The sequence below is a fragment of the Python bivittatus genome, unplaced genomic scaffold (assembly GCF_059951505.1).
Source record: "Python bivittatus isolate LINGU-HERP-01145 unplaced genomic scaffold, Pbiv_v1 ctg000020_np1212, whole genome shotgun sequence".
Taxonomy (NCBI): domain Eukaryota; kingdom Metazoa; phylum Chordata; class Lepidosauria; order Squamata; family Pythonidae; genus Python; species Python bivittatus.
Genome location: NW_028277030.1, coordinates 1,031,015 through 1,039,045, shown reverse-complemented (window position 1 = coordinate 1,039,045; position 8,031 = coordinate 1,031,015).

The window sequence follows — 8,031 nt, the reverse complement described above, 5'->3', positions numbered from 1 at the left end:
TAGGCTGCAGCTGGTGCAAGCACAGGACTAGGGCATAAATTAAGGTTTTAGCAGAGCTTTTATTTGCATGTCAGTGCCATCTTTTCTTATGCTAGTGTTTCAATCACACTGATGTGAAGAACAAAAGACAGACATAGAAAAAAATTACCATCTCTAGAGGAAGTTAACTCCCTCCCTATCATCCACCTCTCAGTCCAGTCCTGAAGTATCATTCATAAGCATATGAGTGCTTGGGAGGGGCAGAATTAATTATTGTAAAAAAATGTAACATCCCAAAGAATATTAACTCAGATGAAAGGGTTTAAACCTGAATGGTTGGGGACCAATTTATTTGGAGGACCACCAACATTCATAGGAAATCCTACAACTACTTTAAGGACCCTGCTACTAAGGCTGAGGAGGCCAGGCAATACCAGGAGACAGCCTTTTCACTGGATCTCCAGCTTGCAGATGGGTGGATCTTACTTTTTTAGCTAATATCCTTTCCTTCCTGGGCCCTCCTACAGCTCTTCCTCCTGCCCTCTGACTGCAGCATAAACACGTCTGAAGAATCATTTTTAAGTTACATACCCTCATGAGACTGTCTTCATCTGATCCCCAGCCCACAGCTGAATCAGCTTAAAGGTCTCTTTATCTGTTTCACTTCTGAGGCGGTGTTTTCCCTTGTCCCCCAACACATAATCTAGAACGCTTCGCCAAAGACACCATCATGTGTAGTCAGTCAGGGTCTGGAATCTGCCCATCTCCTACTGGCCGCTTGAGGCGTCGGTGGACACAGCCCTTCCCCTCCAATTGCTGGGTACTCCCCCACATGGCCATTTTGACTTGGGCTGCAGGAGAGACTGGATATCTGGCTTCTGCCGAGACACCTGCCTGCATAATGCCTGACAAGTCCTTTCTGAAGCCCTCTCCTGTGCTGCACACAGGTCTGTTGAAAGTGCAGAAGAGAGCTGGGCTGTCTGCAACTTGTGATTGCATTACAACGTTCCAGTGCTTCTGCTGACAAGGGGTTTTGAGTGCTCATACGTTGTATTAATTTGGGAACAAGGGTGCCATATTGTCTATTCCTATACCCTTTTGTCTACTCTATAGAGTACTTCTGGGTGCTGCAGGCTATAAGGTCAAATCTGGATTCCTTGGTCATACAATAACAATACTTTCCAACTTGGTACCATGGTGATGACTGTTAATAACAATTGTGCAAGTCTGGAAGTTGGGTCTAGTGGGTGGGTTCATTGTGGCTGTTCCTGCTTATTTTTAGGAGTTGCTGACCATGAGGACAGAACTGGATTCCTTGGTCTCTGACTGCCTGCACTTCTATCCCATTAGTATCAGAGTTGGTGCTTTTCAGCTTCACAACAATGCCCCCCCCCCCCGTCCGCATGTGTTACCCGCCAGGCTGTTTTTGAACATAGTTTTAGTGCTAGACCCAGATTCAGAAATAGCTTGATTGACATGGAGGAAGGGCTGTAAGAATTGAGAGTGCTTCTTCCTGCTTCACCCATGCCCCTCCTCTGTGCTTGTTAGATGGCAGTGTGACAGATGACTAAACTTGACTTGCAAAGTATGTGCCCCAGACTCACCTTGTCCCATCCCACCACATGTTAAAAGAGAATAGCTGGTGGCTGTTTTTCCAGCTGGCCTGTGAATGCCAATGTAATCCACCAATCTCTCCTTAGCTTGTTCCACATTAAAACTATATGGACCACTCACCAATCTTGTTTCTGAGACAGAAGAGGGCTCAGCCACTGGAACAGCTCAGTTTATGCCAGCATACTTTTCTGCCAAATCAAGGAGTGGAGTTCATGTAGACATGAGGAATAGCTCCTAGTCTGTTCATCTCCTTCCAATTTTGTAGAGAAGTCTACTAAACATACAGTAGTCAGATTTTGTTTGGAAGGCTACCATGAGGTTTAAGTTAAAATAAGTTGAGGTAGAGGGCTTGAAATGTAAAATACAAAGAAATATTGATAACACACTTGAGATCTGGATACAACAAAAATAAATAAGTGTAAATAACTAACTTCTTTTTTTTCTAGGATGAAGAAATATAACCTTCAATAAAAGGGAATCTGCCATATCATACCTCCATTGAGAAATCTGTTTGGTCCTTCTCTTGTTTTTAAATGTTCAATTAAATGGTTTTTAAAATTCCTTTAAATTTCTGCTGTTAACAATATGTTTTAGAAACTCAATTTTTATTGGGTGTTTTTAAAAATGTAGGTACATGTGTAAGGGGTTTCCCCTAAGCATCTATTAATAAAGTGAAGTTTTCTTCAAGTCAGCTCAACTCCTGGTAGCTTCATGTCCTTTTCTGGCAGCAAAACAGAAATGATTTGCCATTGTCTTCTTCTAGGATATTTTTCCATGCTACATATTAAATGTATGTACTTTGACCCTGAGTATGTAGGGAAGGAGAGTAAAGTTATGCAATGCATTACTGTATAGAATGTTATTGGGGCCCACATACTATGCAGAGTTCTCAAGCAGTAGATTTATGTAGCTTCCTTTCTTGAAATATAACATTATGTATTTAATTCTTTCTTTCTCTATTAGATTAACATTCTGCTGGGAGTTGAAGGCTCCATTTTCCAATATTTTCCCATAACAATCCTGATTTTTTTGTTTGTTTGTTGAAAATAAATATGTTTAAATTATTTAGTAACATTGATTCCCTCAGACTATCTGACTTATGTAAAATACATAACAAAAGCAAAAACAACACATTTTCTATTTGCATTATGATTCAGAAAGGCAGTGATACTTCTTGCATTAGTTCAAAAAGTACAGGGCCAAGAATAATTTTAGTGCATTTTATAAACTAAGGCATCAGGAAGCAGGATGAAGATTAAATCCATTAACACATTATTGTTACATGATTCTGATAAATACAGCTGAAAGGTATTATAATATATTAAGGAGATTGAATGTTTTCTTCTTTTTTGGGAATATAAGAGTTTATCATTGTATAGATCAGCCTCAGTTTTAAAATTAGTTAAAAACAATATATACAGCAGTTGATGGATAAATTTGGTTAAATGTACATATTACTTTCCTTGAAACTACCATCAAAGGTCAAACTTAATTCTGCTTCCATGTTGCTTTCATATTGTTTTTACTGGAACTTCTCATTCACAACTTAGCAAAACACTCTGTGCCAACCTCTTCTCACTTTTTGCAGGAATGTGGAAGCTTCTCATCCATGGATCAATATCTGACATGAAATGATTTTTCATTAAAATAATTAATCTTTATTGATAAAATAGCTAACAACAGCTTGAACTGCAAATTGCAACAATCAAAATCAATGTATAAGGAGGCCAAATGATGTGCAACATTTAAATTAGTTATAGTGATGTAATTCTGGAGCAACTGATTCGAGGGCATACTATCCTGACTGTTATTATAGAGTTATATACTTTTGCTTAGTTTCTCTAGAATTAGAAATTTATAATGCAACTCCAACTCCAGGCTTTAATTTCATTAGGAATCCAGTATAGACATTTGGATTGTAATCATTTTTCTCACACAGAGCCACCATTGACACCAAAGCCATTGTTCTTTATAATATTACCGGAGGAAATCTTTCCTGCTGTTTCCCCTCTTCCCAATCCCAATAAAATATAATGAAAACTGTACAGGTGCTAGCTGCTCAATGGTTTTAGCAAATTAACCATAAGGATTGGCCTCTAGTCTAGATTCTTGGTCTGTATTGTGTCAATAACTCATGGAAATTGTGTCCATTTTAAAGGCCAGCAGGTGTTAGAACAATGAGTGGCTGCCTCCTTTGCATCTGGGGCAGAAATCTGCTTTGCTGTTTACAAGAAACAGGAACATAAAAAACATCCTGCCACTGGGACAGAAACACACAGTTGCTATTCTTTTTTTTCTTTTTTCTCACACTGAAAGTTTTATTTATAGTGTGTAAATAAAAGCAAACCTGTTTGGAAAGAGGAGGAAACCATATTCATTTCCATATGGAAGTAAAAGCAATTTAGAGGGAAGGCATTCGCCTGTCAGATTAGTTTGCTCTTCTCCGCTCAGCTCACCCTAGATAGTTAACCCTTTGACCATCCAATGGCACACTTGGGTGCAATCCAATCAAGCCAGTGTAGGAGTAAACCACATTTGAACCTAGTGTTACACTAGTGCATCCTTTTCTCCTTCCAAAATGAAAAATACCGGCTGATATGCAAAAAAGAAAAAAAATGTTCAGCACAAGCAAACTGTAAAAGATGAAACTGTTTACACATACATATACTTTAGTATTTGCCCTCTCTCCACAGCTACTTCTGTTGTTGTTGTTGTTGTTGTTGTTGTTATTATGATGGTTGGTCGCAAGTCACCCACATGTTTAGACTGGATTTCGCATTTTTATCACTTATTGAGTACTTCCCAAGGACGATGACGACTTATGATGATGATGATGATGATGATGATGATGATTGCTAGTCACACAGTCAGCCAGATATTTAGACTGGATTTGGCATTTTTATCCACCTATCAAGTCCATTCCAAGGACCTGGGATAGGCAGATGTTGTTTGATGGGGTTAAAGGTATCGTCATAGGATATAAGCTGTTCCAAATAAATCTGCCTTTTGCAATTGACTGATGGTGATTTTGTCAACGCTGATGGTATTCAAGTGGTGCACCAGATGTTTTGGGATTGCACCCAAGGCACCTATTCCTATTGGTACTACCTTTGCTTTCTTTTGCCATAGTTGTTCTATTTCTATTTGCAGGTCTTTATAGTTTGGGATTTTCTCCAGTTCTTTCTCTTCTATTCTGCTGTCTCCAGGTATTCCAATGTCCACTATTCAGAGTTTTTTGTCTTTTTTTATCAACAATTGTTAAGCCTGGGGAGTTGTGTGCCAGGTGCTTGTCTGTTTGAATTCTAAAGTCCCAGAGCACTTTAGCGTCTTTATTTTCTATTACTTTGCCTGTTTTGTGGTCCCACCAGTTCTTTCTTGCAGGCAGATTTTATTTCTTGCAGATATTCCAATGCACCATTGTTGCTCACACTACTTTGTCATGTCATTGTTAATATATTATTATTATTATTATTATTATTATTATTAATTATTAATTATTATTATATTGTAAGATGCCCTGTTCTTTAGATCAGATGGGGGTTATAAGGGACTGCAGGAGCAAAAAGGACTTTACTGTACAGCTCCCTCCTGCTGCCTGTCCCCCCGCCAAATCAGATATAATGATATTTGGACAGATGTCCATTTCTCAATAGTTTTAGCAAATGACCCCAGCCCAGTGACCCCGTGGAAATGCTCCTCAGCTACTGGTTCTAAAACTCTCATAGAGCTAAGGAGCCCTTCTGTGCATAGAAGGCCATTTTTAGCTTGCCCTGTCTCCTATTCTGACTGATGGATGATTTGGTTGACTGTGAACCATTACTCGGTCTGATTCTTGATAGGATTATCGGGAGATAGAACATGATAAGGACAGATTGTATCCACACTGAATGATCATATGGGTTTTGCAAATAATTGTAAATTGCTAATCAAACACATTTATATTAATTAACCAGCTCTTTCACAATAAAAAAAGTCTGTTTTTATGTGCCTGCTGTATTTGGGCATATTTCTTTAAATATTTCAGTGCAGAAAAATATCACTTTGCTTGATTTATAAGTGAACAGGGGGGAAATAATCCCCCTTCTTAAATTCCCATTTTTCCATTGGAAGCAGTAAAAAGTGCCATACTATATTTAAATTTTTTAGAAATGTTATTCCTATCTTAGAATAGTTTCACACATAGAGCTTTAAATTAATGTGACCTTAAATCACTATCCAAAGACCAAATTAGACATGGTACACAGTAACATGAATCCTTCCTTCAACTCTTTTTAAAAACCTCTTGCATTCTCCATAGTCTCCTTCTTTAGATGGATGTACATTACAAGGAGAAACTGCTTCTCCACTCATGAGCCTGTGATGTCACAGTAGCCCTATGGAAAGGACTCATGGAAAAGTTCCTCCAGTATTCTATAGAATCAACTTGGGGGTGGGGGGTACAATTTGTACCCTGTCACTGAACCCTATGCAGTGGGCTGACCTACAGAATGAGGGTGTGGCCAGGAATAAAGGGGTATTTTAAAATATTAATAACCTCAGAACCTTGAAAAAATATAACACTGAAGAAAGCAGCCATTAAACCATTCAATTATCTTTCTAGATCACAAAGAGATCCAGTAACGCCTTAACGTCCACACTCCCCTACTAGCCCCAATCCAAGCCCCAATGAAGATCACCCAGAGTAACTGATGCTGTTTCCATCACATCCAGACCTGACACTAGACAGGAAGACACTGACATTGTCTCAAGCTTCTGTGTAAGTAATGCCACATAACTTTCTCCAAGATTTTCCCCCAAAAAGAAGGTTGGAAACTGGGTAGAAGTTGTCCAGAATAACCAAATCCAGAGATGGCTTTTTCAGGAGGTGAAGTGCCAACAGTTCTTTCAAGGCATCAAGTACAATCTCCTCCTTCAAAGAAACTTTGACAACTTCATGGATCCAGCCATTCCATCCACTTCTGTTGCCCAAAGTTGCCAGGCAGGACATAGATCGAACTCAAAAGTTGCCAAACTCATACAGAGATCCTTGTCTACATCTTGGGATTCCACAGGCTCAAATATATCCCACATCACTTTACAGAAGTGCCTGCTTTGGAACTACATTAGTGGAATACAAGTCAGAGCAAATTTTAGGGATTTTGACGCCAGAATAGTTTTCTAAATCTTCTGCTAATAACCTGACCAATAGCCAGAGGTCTAGGTTCAATATTTCCTTCTTATCCTAAACATCTGGTATATGTTAATTGCCAAATGCATTGTAAGTAATATGTCTTGTTCTGTCTCTATCTACAGTATATGAAGATAGTGTTTCCCCACTAAGTGGTATATGATGCTAAAGACATTTTAACCTAGATTTCTTTGTTTTCCAACATACACTTAAGTGGCATTTTTAAATGTCTAGTTGCTTTGATTTGACCAATACAGTAGTTCAATTCTAGAATAGCCAGCAGCTACTCATCTCTGTTGCTCCACAACAGTAGTCTTCAGATTCATAACAACATAAAATAAATATCTCATGGGATAACTTATTAAGAAATGAGATGATTTCAAGAATCAAAATGTGAAAACAAGCTGAAGAACAGCCAGTACTGTAATTCCAGAATGGGAGCTGTGTTTCTCATTTACATTACATAAATAGTTTTGTGGTATCACAAGAACTATTTGTTCTGGCATAACTTTTATAGAGCACTATAAAATTATCTAAGTGTTTTTAGTCCTAAATAGGTCTACACAGTCTCAGAAATGAGGTTTATTCTCTAGTAAGAATATACAGGTTTACATAGTAAATTCCATGATAACAACTGGGTTAATCTTTCCAAAATTCAACTAATTTCACACACGCACACACATACAGAGAAAGAGCGAGAGAGACTTCTAATTTGGCTGAGGGCAAACTACTGTAGCCAACTACAAGGAAAGATAGATTTTTTTTAATAAGAACTTTATTATATTATATTAAGAATATAATTAAAAACAAAAAAGAGAATACAGTAAAGACAGAAAATAGAACTAAAAGACAAAAGGCAAAAACTAAAATAGTGAAGATAGATAGAATAAAATGGAAAGTGACTTCCGACTATCTCCCTTACAGATATAAATACAAATTTTAAAAAAGTTAATCTATTATCACTAGTTAATCCAAATTCACATTATTTCTATCAACACAAACCATGTAATTATTAAAACCCACAATCAACACTTTCATTTCCCCCCCCCACAAGCATGTAATCTAAGAAGGGTTGCCATAAGGAGATGAATTTAAAAAACAATATTATCTCTTATTAATACTACTAATTTTGCCATTTAAGCCAAGTCCCTTAGATAATCCATTCTTCTGCTGTAGGTATTTGTGGGACTTTCCATCTTTCTTGGCTTGTTCATCTTCCAGATTCATCTATAACAACATCTTATACATTCTAACAATAACATATTCATCAT